This window comes from Artibeus jamaicensis, unplaced genomic scaffold, assembly GCF_021234435.1.
Source record: "Artibeus jamaicensis isolate MK-2021 breed Jamaican fruit bat unplaced genomic scaffold, CSHL_Jam_final contig_482, whole genome shotgun sequence".
Lineage (NCBI taxonomy): Eukaryota > Metazoa > Chordata > Mammalia > Chiroptera > Phyllostomidae > Artibeus > Artibeus jamaicensis.
Genome location: NW_026521857.1, coordinates 13,555,540 through 13,568,907, shown reverse-complemented (window position 1 = coordinate 13,568,907; position 13,368 = coordinate 13,555,540).

Here is a 13,368-nt window from a genome sequence, read left to right as displayed (position 1 = left end):
CCAGGCCCCTTCTCAGTTTCCCTAACCCGAGAGACACCCAGCCCAGGAATATCTCTGGGGTTCATCCAACTTTTTCTCATTCTTCAGACTGAATGGAATATCTCCTATACCCTAATCTTCATCAAAGCCTTTTGGAGAAATTACTCATGTGGAAATGGAAGATCTGCAAATGTACCCATGTATAATCGGAATGTGTTCCTGGACTTTCGGAAGTAGTGGGGAGTGCGGAGTCTGCGTACCTGAGTATGAGGAGCTCTGCTCTAACAGAATAAAACTATATCAAGCTCTACTTCTGGCCAAGATGGAGGCGTAGGTGGAAACACTGCCTCCTCACACAACCAAAATTAGGGACAACAAAGATTTAGAAACAAAAACACAACCAGAGCAGACAGAAAATTGAACTGTACGGAAGTCTGACAACCATTCATCTAGACTGGTAAGAAGGGTGGAGAGGGGTCACGGCAGGAAAAACTGATGGCAGCCAGACCCGAGAGTGCAGGTGGTGTGGGGCTGACCGAAGTCACACATTTGCACCCAGATAAACTAGGCAAAAATGGGCAGCAAGACAGACTGTGCAACCCAGGGCCCCAGTGACGGGAAATAAAGCCTAAAAGCACCGATTGAAAAGGTGCTGGCTTGTGGGAAGCGGCAGAGGGGATGGAAATCCAAGAGAACTTGAAACAAGTGCCATTGCTCCCTCTTGGACCCCGCCCCCACGTACAGCATCACAACCCAGCAACTAGGTTGCCCCACCCTGGTGAACACCTAAGGCTCCGCCCCTCATACATAACAGGCGCAAACAGACCAAAACATGGCTCAAACAGAAGAACAGCTCAAAGTCCCAGAGCCAATGCTTTTAAGCGACCAAGAGATAGCCAACCTATCAGATACATAGTTCAAAACACTGGTGATCAGGATGCTCACAGAACTGGTTAATTTTGGTTGCCAATTAGGTAAAAAAATGAAGACTACACTAAGTGAAATGAAGGAAAATGCTCAGGGATGCAATAGTGATGGAAAGAAAACGGGGACTCAAATCAATGGAGTGGACCAGAAGGAAGAAAGAAACAACCAAACAGAAAAGAATGAAGAAACTAGAATTCAAAAAAATGAGGAGAGACTTACACACCTCCAAGACATCTTTAAATGTTGCAACATCTGAATTATAGGGGTATCAGAAGGGGAAGAGGAAGAGCAACAAGTAGAAAACTTATCTGAATGAATAATAAAGGAGAACTTCCCCAATCTGGCAAAGGAAATAGACTTCCAGGAAATCCAGGAAGCTCAGAGAATCCCAAAGAAGTTGGACCCAAGAAGGAACACACCAAGGCACATCATAATAATATTAGCCAAGATTAAGATGGAGAGAATCCTAGAAGCAGCAAGAGATAAGGGGACAGTCACCTACAAAGGAGTTCCCATCAGACTGTCAGCAGATTTCTCAAAAGAGACCTTACAGGCAAGAAGGGGCTGGAAAGAAGTATTCCAAGTCAGGAAAGTCAAGGACCTACATCCAAGATTGCTCTATCCAGCAAAGCTTTCATTTAAAATGGAAAGGCAGATAAAGTGCTTCTCAGATAAGGTCAAATTCAAGGAGTTCATCATCACCAAGCCCTTATTACATGAAATGTTAAAGGGACTTATCTAAGAAAAAGGAGTTCAAAATATGAACAGTGAAATGGATAGCAACTCACAGTTATTAGCAACCACACCTAAAACTAAAGCAAATTAAGTGGCCACCTAAAACAGGAATGGAGCCACAGAAATGGAGATCACATGGAGGGTTAGCAACAGGGGAGTGGGAGGAGGAGAAGGATGGAGGAGGTACAGAAAATAAGTAGCATAGACAGTGGGGAGAAAATAGACAAGGGGAGGTCAAGAGTAGTGTGGGAAATGTAGAAGCTAAAGAACTTGTGACACATGAACATGAACTAAAAGAGGGGAGTATGGGGGGAGGGGGTGTGTAGGGGGAGGGGAATGAAGGGGGGAAATGGGAAAACTGTAATGGCATAATCAATAAAATATATTAAAAAAACTAAATCAAGCTGTTGTCAAAAGTGAGGAGACAGGTTGCTATTCCAAGCACATTTTACACATGCACTTCAAAAGCTGTTTAGAGTTTTGCTGACTGGACATTCAGAAAACCCACCAGAGCCCAGGGATTTTACATTTTCTGGGTATTAAGTGCAAAAGACTTTGGCCAGATAACAGTTTGGGGGGATGCAGAGGAGTGTTTCCTAGCAGCCATTAGTCTGAGCTGTTATCACACAGGCCGAAGCGGAGTTCTGAGCTCCTGGCCATGCACAGAGCCTGATAACACCTGAGTCACCCCACTCCCTGGCCAGACCTGCCACTCCGCGGTCCCAGGGCTCGGCTGGCTCAGCTTCAAGGCTCAGACATTCTAAAGGGCTCTGGTGAAGTCAAGCAACCAAGTGACAAACCTGAAAAACAGAGAAAAAGGGACATGCTGGTGCCAAGAAACTATTTTTGAGAATCAAAGACCTGGAGTAATTCAGAGTAAGTTCTTTATGGTGATTCTCTTAATAAGATACATAACGGCACTAGTTTGCGTACCTGTGTGGAAGGTGTGTGCCTCCCCACAAGGCCAGGGAAGACTTGGAGCCTGCCCTCCAAAACTCGTGCAGAGGTGGCTGGCAGCTGAAACCTCCACAGCCCCGGGCAGAGAGCATCGGCTCGACTTCCAGCCACGGGTGCAGGGCTGGCCAGAGGGTGCCACCCCGCAAGGAACAAGTGATCAGGAGCAGCTCACTTCTGATTTCCCTGCCAAATGGGCAAAACTACCTAAGGACCAAAGACGATGTCAGTTCTTCAGTTACTGTTTGGCCTTGAGCATGGGGAAAGCAGAAGAAAATGGAAACTGCTTAGGCAGCATTCTGTGAGGCGGCAGAAGTGGTGTGGGAAGATATTTCACGTGGTTGTTGCGTGCTCAGCCACACAAAGAAAGCTGTGGTGGATTGTCAGACTCCTTCAGCTACATTTGTCAGAGGGACAAACACCTTGGGTGAGGGAAATCTCTGTGCACCACTCTGAATCACCCCTGTCCTTCATGACTCATAGAGAACCCTGGCCGTCTTATCTGCCTCCTCCAGTCTTCACACCCTCTGGGGCACGGGAAGTTGGAATGGGAAAGAGGCCCAGGGGCTTAGCTACAAATGGTGGGTCAGCGTTCATCCCTGTCCTGGACTCATCTCTGCCTCAACCCCGGTGGCAACGTTATTCGGTCACTCTAGCGGCACAGAGACGTCTTGGGCACACGCGGTCCAAGCAGGGCCCCTCGGCAGTCATCCAGGAGCCCGCATGCATGGTGTGCAAGAAGCTTCTGCCATCGTCGCTCAGCCAAATTCTTAATAAAAAGAACTTCTTTTAAGTGTGCTGTTTTTCAGTATTGATCCCTAAAGATTCGAGTGTGAGTACTGTGGAAAATTATGGTTTTTGAAACCAGACGTAATGGAGTTATTGTCTCAAATCTGCCCCTTAGCTGTGTGACAGCTGGTGACTTGCCAAACCTCTCTATGCTTTAAAAATAAGATGCTGCTATTAAATTAATGAGAGAAAACGCCTGCTTTAAACCAAGGACTCCTTAAGAAAATACCTATAGGTTTTTGAAAGAATGATGATTTTCCTCCAACATCTATTTAAGTTTGTTAGATTAGATTTGGAGAAAGATTGAACGTGGTCCACCCAAGTCCCTTATACAGAAGACTGTGATGCTTTTTAAAGAGGTCACACCAGGTCCATATTGGCTTCTCACTGTCAGCCTGGAGAAGCCATTGTCAGCGAAAACCCTGTCATCAAAGACAAAGCAAACCATGTAGTAAAATAGTTATCACTGGCTGTCAACCATTAGTAGGATAGCAGCTTGAGAATGGCAAACACTCAGGGCCTGAACTGAGAAATGAATTCCAGCCAAGGACAGAACCCCAGAAGGGGTGCTGCAGACCTTATCCAGAGCACTTGGGGTTTCCCTCAGAAAGATGTTGCATCAGGACTGTAAGATACCAAAAATAAAGTCTTGCTTTTCAAACTAGGGACGCGTGCCCTGTGTAGCAGCTGTGTCCATTGTTTGCACCCTCTGTATGATGCAGGTTAAAAAGCATCCTTCTTAGACAAGGAACAAAACCACCCTTTGACTCAAGCTGAGAGCATTCAACCAGAGTAGGGGAGATGGGGCCTGGGCTGAGTTTTGGGCAGATGCAACGGACATCTTCACTGTTGGGATTACTGTTGTGGAAGCTGTGAAGAGACAAGATCCTCTGAGATAAGTCTGTTTTCAAACAGAGCAAGCTTTTGTCAGTGCTTCCTAAGGTCAATTCCTTTCTACTTCACTGTTTGCCAGACCCATTAACACCTGTACTTTATTATATTTAATTGATTTTAAATTGGCTCATTTTTCACACTTGGTTGAATCTTCAACAATACTCTGGGTAATCACAGGGCTTTTATGTTATATTTTCTAGAGCACTTTAGAGCCCAGAACTACTAAAATATGTTGTTCGTGGACCTCTTAAAGTAATCCTGTGTCCCACCAGTAGGCACTGTGTTCTTTGAAAGGCACTTCTGTAGATGGGCAACTATATCATGAAGGGAGTGACTGTTATAGGCACAAGACTAATGGGTCTTTTTCCTATATTACTTACCAAATGTCCCCCAACCTCTCTGTGGTTAAAGAAACTCTTAAATATATAAGAATATTTTCACATACACCATCTCAGTGCATCCCCGAAAGTCCCTGTAAGGTGGGCAAGATAAACACCACAACCTCCACTTACAGAGGAAATTAGGGCTCAGAGTTTGAACTACTTACTCAAGAACACACACCTGGTCCCTATGAAGGCAGAAATAAGAACTTACACTTTCCGACACTTTGTCAGTTACCTCACACTTCTTCATAGCAAGTTCATGGTTGACAGGGGCCAGCTGTGTGTAAGTGCGTTTTAGCTACTCCCATCATCCTGTACCAATTTCAAAGACTGAAACTTAAGTCAAGGTCACCTTGTCACAGAGACAAGACTTCTGTTCCAAATCGATGGTAAATAGTGCATCTCCAAGGTTTGGGTGGTCAAGCATCATCCACGTTAGAGACAGACACACCGGAGTTTGAAACTTATTAGGTGTATGATGCTGGGAAAGTTTTTAAAGTTTTAATTTTGATCAATTCCATCACCTGTGAAGTAGGAATAATAATACCTGCTGCAGAGAGTTGGTGCTAGTGGCTACTGAGAAGCCCTGCCTCTCAGGGCCGTGTCTCACTGAATGGTCTGAAGAGTTTACCCCTGTGCTCAGTGTACAGCAGGGGTGTCCAGCCTTTCAGTATCTCTGGGCCGCACTGGAAGAAGAAGAGTTGTCTTAAGCCTCACATTAAATGTGCAAACACTGACGAAAACTGATGAGCAAATAAAAGGTTTTAAGTAAATGTATGATTTTGTGTTGGGACGCATTCATAGCCATCCCGGGTTGCATGCTGCCCACGGGACGTGGGTTGGACACCCCTGGAAAGGAGCAATAAGTGATGGCTGTTATTACTTTCAGAAGAAATGTGTACTGTTGACCATTCGCTACATAATACTTTGAAATCAATAATAACACGATTAAACTTATAAAATGTAGGTCTATCATCACACATATAAAAATATGCCTGTGATAATGAGAGTCCATTCATACTTTACTCATTTTTGTCTAAATGTGTTAACTCTCCTCTCATCCCACTTTGTGACCCAGGAACCACCACCATCTCTCCAAATACCCTCCCAGCAGTGAACACGCCTCACAGTTTTGTGGGGCTTAGAATGAACACTGATTCAGGTTTTCTAGCTCAAGTCACCGTCCTTTGCAACTGCCCTCTGATGTGGACATTATTCTCATTGCACAGATGAGGAAACATTTTCAAAAAGGACGGCTTGCCAAGGTCACATAGTGTGTAAGTAGAAAAATTGGGACAGAAACATAGGCCTTCTCATTTTTTCCCATCACATGAGTCTGACAAAGCAGGAAATAAGTACATAGTTGAATCTTCCTTTGACTTACATCTCTTCTTCCTGGCACTTTATGCCGTAGCTTCTGTGAAAAGTACCCAGAGCATCAATGAGCTTCGGGAAGCCTCCCTTTGGCGACTGGCACCAATGCAGGAAGCAGTTGTTACTGCCCACGGTCAGTCGTGGTTTTGTCCCTTTCATTTCAATGGGGAAATCAGGCGGCTAAAATCGAGCATTTTCTAAAAAGGAAAACTGAGTCATTTGTTTTTCCACAGATTCCATTCTAGCCTGCTACTGTGCTGATAGATGGCAAACAACTCGGAGACCTTTGGGTGACTCAGCCACACATTGGCAGCTTGTCTGGAGTTCCAATTCAGTTTCAGGATACTGACTTCCCATTTCCTCCCCGTTTCAGAAATCATCACAATAGACTTTAATTACCACTGTGAGCATCCAAAAGGAGGAGAAGGTGGGTTGGTTTTACACACTGTTATGCCCTTTCAGTCTTGAAGGTGAGACCTTCCATGGAGAACCTGCCAGTAACTGTATCACCCAGCCATCTTTCTAAAAGGGCCAACAACCCCCTTCAAAGGGCTCTGGGCCTCAGACTTCACTCACACCTCTGAGAAAAAGTAAGAGAAAGCAAAAATGGACAGCACTGGAGAGAAGAAGAAAAAGACTAGAAAAGTTAAGAGGGGACCTCCGGTCCCTCTCGGGACACATTAGCCCAAAGCTGGGAAGATGCAGCGCTCCCGAAGCAGTTGGCGAGAGTCGTCAGTGCTCCCTTCCCTCTCTGCCCCTCACTCACAGAGGCTTCACCCCCGGTCGCCAAGTTTACTGAACAGGATCACAGGGTCAGGTGCACACCGACTGCTCCCCACTAAGAAGAACTGCTGTTGTGTCAAGATGATTTAGTAGTATTCTCTCTGGATTAGATTATGAATTCTATTTGAAGTTGTTTTAGTGGAGTCGGTATTCTATTTTCACTCAGATTAAAGGGTAAGGCTTGTAACACACTCCCAAGAGCGTTGGTAAAACACTTTAACTCACTGGGTTTGAAAATACTGGCTCCAAGACTGAATTCCACCTAGGAATAAATGTCTCCAAGGATAATAAGTTCTGTGGTGGACAGGCTTAATAAAAACAGTACCATACACCTAGCACAGGAAATCTGCACGATGGCCTAGGCTGTTAAGCACTTGCATAGGTTTCCTCTGGCTACTGGTCATGAAACAAAGAAAGTATAACCTGGAGCATCTTTTTGCAGGTGTCACATCCACTGCATCAGAATCAGTCTGGAGTGGCTGTTAAACACGCAGATTCCTGGGCTTGGTGGCCAAGCTGCTCAATCAGGACATCTGGGGATGAGGCCCTGGACTCCATATGTTTAATAAGCTTTCCAGGTGATTGTGATGTACTTGCATTTGAGAAGCAGCCCAGGGATTAGAAAGACAGGCCGGTGTTCCACGAGAGTGCTGGGGTTTGCCTTTGGGCTCTGTCATTCGATTTCAGTTAATTCTCACAGCTTTCGGATGATTAAACACTGACCACAGTTGTAGAAACCAGCAGGAGTGGAATTGGTTTATGCTAAGAAAATTACTGACTTCCATTATTACATCACCTGCAAATCTTTGGGAATTTTAACTTATTGAATCATATAACTCAGGTTTGGAATCTTTCATGTGAAACTTATTTGAAGGCATGGTTATTTATTCATTTTTAATTCAAGGCAAAGGACTCCATAACTCAAAATAATGTTTTATGACAACCAAGGCATATTGTTTGTGCAATCTTAGATTGCTAGCAACCAGAATCTCCTTACCAATTTTTTCTTTAATTACAAAAGAGGTTGGGCCTGTCTGGGTTAAACTGATAATTTGGTGGGCTCATGTGACAACTACAAACGGGCGCAGTGTTTTATTTACTTAGAGTCACCACCTCTCCAAAAAGCCTCCCATCCATCGGGCTTGCAACGGCTGTCAGGGTCCCCTCAAGTGCAGCTCGACCTCAGTCTGCCTCACCAACATGCAAGGAGTTTTTGAGGGCTGTCTCTGTGCCAGGCAACTACTCTGGGTACTGTGGGTAGAATTAGGTGTAATTTAAATATATATATATATATATATATATATATATATATTTTTATTTTTAGAGAGAGGGGAAGGGAGAGAGACAGAGAGGGAGAGAAACATCAGTTGCCTCTGGAGCGCCCCCAACCAGGGATCTGGCCCACAACCCAGGCCTGTGCCCTGACTGGGAATCAAACCAGCGACCTTTCAGTTCACAGGCTGGTACTCAATCCATTGAGCCACACCAGCCAGGGCGAATTAGGTGTAATTTTATAAAAAGCACCTCTCAACTCTTCTCAACTCCCAGCCATGCGTCAGAATTACCTGTAAAGCTTTTAAAAAATATCGAAGTGCCCTGGCTGGGTAGCTCAGTTGGTTAGAGTGTTGTCCCGGTAGCCAAGGTTGTGGGCTCCGTCCCCAGTCTGGGCAGAGGTAAGAACCAACCAATGCTTGTATAGATAAGTGCAACAACAGATTGATGTTTCTCGCTTTCTGTCTCTCTTTTTTGAAGAAATCAATTAAAAATGTTTTTAAAAATAATGAAGTATGGGCCCATCCTACTACATCTATTGAATTGAAACCCTTAGGGGCGACATTCACACAACTGAATGTACAAATGCACCCCAGCTGGTCTTAATGCAGAGCCAACGTTCAAAACCATAGTGTTAAAAATTCTACCTTCTTAGAATTTCTAGTCTATGATAGATAATGCTGATGTAAATACATTCGTCATAGGACACATAATAAAAACACATGTTAGACAAAACACAGATAACAACAGATCCAACATAGAAACAAATATACAGACAAGGATAAATGCAAAATCGGCAGAGATTAGGCAAAGCACAGAGATATTTCTGGGCGGATTCTATGGCATCTCGTTGATGGGGAGAAGAATTGACTGCATTTGTTTTCTTGGAATTTCAAAGTAAAGGCTTAGAGTCAGAAAAACTGGCTGTAGTTTAAAAGGCAATGCTTTAACTTTCTGACAATTCTGATGTTTTTGAAGTTGTGTAAAAATTATGCAAAAGAAAATATCTAGCCTGTATAAAGTTTACATTAAAATTATATGACCTCTAATTTCTATTTTAGTGTAAAGCTACAAACAACTAAGTTCCACATAGGACTATATGTCACCCAGGAAACATGAAAGACTAACTGAATATGTTGTGACCATATATGAACATATAGTACATGCATGTTTCAATGAATTCCAGGTGGTCATATATCAAGTGAAAAGAAATCAAAGTTTTGCAGTCTAGCTAATGAGGGGTTCTCTGAAGGGCATTCCATGGAATGTATTTCTCTTGGCAGTTGCTCTAGTGGACGCAATTAAATTCTAAGCAGATTTCTTTAATCCTTAGCTCTAACTGGGTCAGCATCATCTGATTTGAAGTGTTATTACAGGAGACATGTGTACAATGAGTATTGAAATAGCTGTAACAACCTAGCCTGGAAAGCTGCCTTTTCTTTGAAAATGCTCAAAAGACGCAATTCACATAAACTGAAAAGTCTCACTCAGGTAGGACCACCACCGTTACAGGGGAGAGAGCAAACTGAGGTGGTCCTGATGACAAACATGCCAAAAATTCCTTGGGTTTTTTTTTTAATAGGTTGCTTAGGAAACATGCTTAATTAGCTTACCTTATTCTCCATATTGGTTCAGAAAGATTCTGTTGGACAATTTGAGGCCATGGACTTGAAGACTTTTCAGAGTTGGAAAAATATATTGCCTTTAAATAAAAAACCTAAACAAGAGTCAGCTGTGCCCTTTACTGGAGACAATTATCAACAGGTGTGACCGTGACACTGCATCACGGTAGCCGTTAGGTTCTGCTCATTAATTTAGGATCCTTATCCTGCACCCTATCATCTCATTAAATTCTCTTGTTGTTTGTAGTTTGCTAGGGTTCTCTTTAAGGCTTTATGTTTGCAATTATATTTATCTACTAACAATGATCACTTTATCTTGTCCAAGTTTCTTGCCTCTACACTCTTTCTCTTGCTTAATTATAGTGACTGATATTTCTACTACAATGTTAACTAGTAGTGGGGTAACAGTAGTGACAGGCATTTTTGTTATGTTTCTCTCTGTATCAGAATGTCTCTTGTGTTGTTCGTCCATTAAGTACGACGCTGACATTTGAGGTTGCCACTCCACGCCACCCCCAGATAAAATTACTTTAGCAGGTTTTTATGTTACAGGACCATCCGTGCCTACCTGGAAGAAACTCCAGGTTACAAACCTAAGAGGCTCTATACTGGCTGTGCCTAAGGAAGCCATAGTACCATCTGTCAAGTATCTGAACTAAGAAAGAGCAGATCTTAATTCTGTTTGTCTTTGAGGTCTCTAGATTGAAAATGTATCCTAGGAAACATGCTTTGTCCATCGCCGTGTTTATAAATAAATACTCGCTGCCCAAACGTGCATTATAAGGAACATTTAAAACGCCGTCCCATCTTTGTCCTGAATCTGTGAGTCATGACGCCAGCCCGCCCGGAGCAGCTCTCCAGTGGCTCAGCAGGCCGCTCTCACAGGCCGCTCCCACGCCAGCCGCCGACCAGGACTTCCGGCAGGCAGTGGGCTTATAAACTGCACACTATTGCCCTTCTGCATCCGTCAGATCTGCCTATTTGTGATTTCTGCAATAAAAATAGAAGCATCTTTTCTTGTTTCATGGCCTTCAGAAGTTAGCATGTGTCTACATGTTGGGAATTAGCAATAAGATGAGATGCCAGAAACCCTGAAGGCAGGATTCCCCAGCTCATCTCAGAGTAGGCAATGCAGGTTTGGGGTGGGGGCGTCCGGTGGGGGGGAAGGGAAAGGGAGACTGGGCAGGAAGGAAGGAATGACAGCAGAGAATGGCACTCCCATTGGGGTTTGCCAGTGACCAGAAACAGAGATGTCGACTGACTAGGTAATTCCCTTATGTTCTCCAGTTTGGTTGTCTTAACATGTTGAAGGACATGGGCAGCTATTTTATTTTTATTTTTATATGGTTTTTAAAAATATTTTATTTATTTTTAGAGAGAGGGGAAGGGAGACAGAAAGAGAGAGAGAAACATCAATGTGTAGTTGCCTCTCACGCAGCCCCCAGTGGGGACCTGACCCGTAACTCGGGCAGGTGCCCTGACTGGCAATCGAACTGGTGACTCCTGGGTTCGCAGCCCATTCTCAATCCACTGAGCTACACCAACCAGGACTGAGAAGCCATTTTAAAATGCATAAAACACTAACACTATTATTTAATAGTAAGATTAAGAGCACAGACTTTGTAATCTGACAATTCTGTGTGTGAGTCCTGGCTCTGTCAATTCCTCGTTGTGCGATTTTGGTCAAGCATCTTCTTTTTTTGAGGGTTTATTTTATTCTCATTCAAGAAAGAGGGGACAAAGATCAAATCCGAGGCCTAGGTATGTCCCTGACTGGGAATCGAACTGGTGACCTTTCAGTGTATGAGACAATATTCCTGAGCCAGGGCTTGGGCAAGTCTCTTAATGGAGACTTAGTTTTCTGGTTTGTGAAACAGGGATAATACACCAACCTATTTCTTCAGCTTGTGTGGATGGAATGAGAGAATGCGTGTAGAGTAGCCGGTGCCTGGCACACAGTGGAGGCTCATGAGTATTCGCTACCATGATTTTCTTCCTGGGTTTCCAAAAGTGACACGATTCTTTTATATTTTACACAGTGAGGACTAAAAACAAGGCTCCAGGGCAGAGTGAGCTATTCATTTCTCTCTAGTTCTCAGTGCTGTTTATTTATTTGATCTTGAGAGAGAAACACCAATTTGTTGTTTCACGTATTCATGGGTTGATTCTTATATGTGCCCTGACTGGGGATTGAACTGGCACCCTTCACATATCGGGACGGCACTCTAACCAACTGAGCTACCCAGCCAGGGCTTTCTTAGTGCCATTTAGAACATCTCATGAAAAAGATCTACATTATCTCACAGCCAAAGAAATATGATTCAAAATGTTGACAACCAAGAGTACGGTTCACAAACATGCATAAAGTCTGAGACACCATTATTCAGAGGAGCAAGTCCTTAAGAGAGGTTGCAAAAAATGAGTTTACATATATATTCAGCAGATACAGCAAAGCCGTAAAAAAACATGTACTACAGGTAAATTTAAAGGCAGATACTAATGTGGACATTTAGGCTATTTTGGCCTGTCTTATGTTCCATTTTAGATGCATTAGTCAAAACCCAGAGGAGGGAATTTCTGTACGTAAAACAAATACTTATTGGAATATCGAGAGAAATATTTAGCTCACAGTCTGACTCATTCGTCAGATCCAGGGGTCAGTAAACTTTTTTCTGTAAAGGGACAAACAGTAAATATTTCAGGCTTTGCAGGCTGTAGGGTCTTTGTCCCAACTACTCAGCTCTGACACTGCACAAGGAGAGCAGGCACAGACACTGTGGGAATGACTGGGTGTGGCTCTGCTCCAATACAGCTTACCTCCAAAAGCAGATGGTGGGTCAGATATGGCGGGGGGTCAGATGTGGTGGGCGGGCCATGGCCCGCTGCCCTGCTCTGCACCAGGTGCCCCACTCGGATAATGTGACTTACTTGACTACTCAGACACAAATTCAGCATTATCTCTGTGCTAGTTACTTAGCACTCTGTACTGTTCACATATGGAAATAGGTCATTGTGTATTATATACACTTGTAAGTAATTGATATGTATGTTTATGTAAAATTGATGTAAATGTATACAATTTTTAAATGTTTTACATAATTGTAAGAAAGCTTAAGACTGTACTGTATTTATTTTATACCCATACTTCAGTTGTTGAGTTTTATAATGTGTCCTTTTACATTAAAAAATACACTTAAGTTGGTCATTAAATTGTGAGATTCAAAGAAGTCATATTTTTAGACTATGTCTTTAAAACTCGAATAGTTCATCTTTCTTCTAATATTTCTGCTTTGTTGTATGTACACTTTGATTTTTTAAATTTATTTTTAATTCCAATTGACTTACAGTATTATGTGAGTTTCAGGTACACAACATAGTGCTCCAACACTGATACACTCACAAAGGATTGTCACGATGGCCTAGTGACCGCCTGTCACCACCACACACAGGTGTCGCGCTGCTGTTGGCTCTGTTCCCTCTGCTGTACTTCACGTCCCTGTGACTTACTTTATAACCGACCGCCTGTAGCGCTTAATCCCCCGCTTTTCCTCCCGGGCACCCACCTACTGTCTCCTCTGACAACCACGAGTTTGTTCTCTCATCTATAAGTTTGTTTCTGGTTCCTTTAATTCCTTCATTTTTTTTGTTTTTCAGAT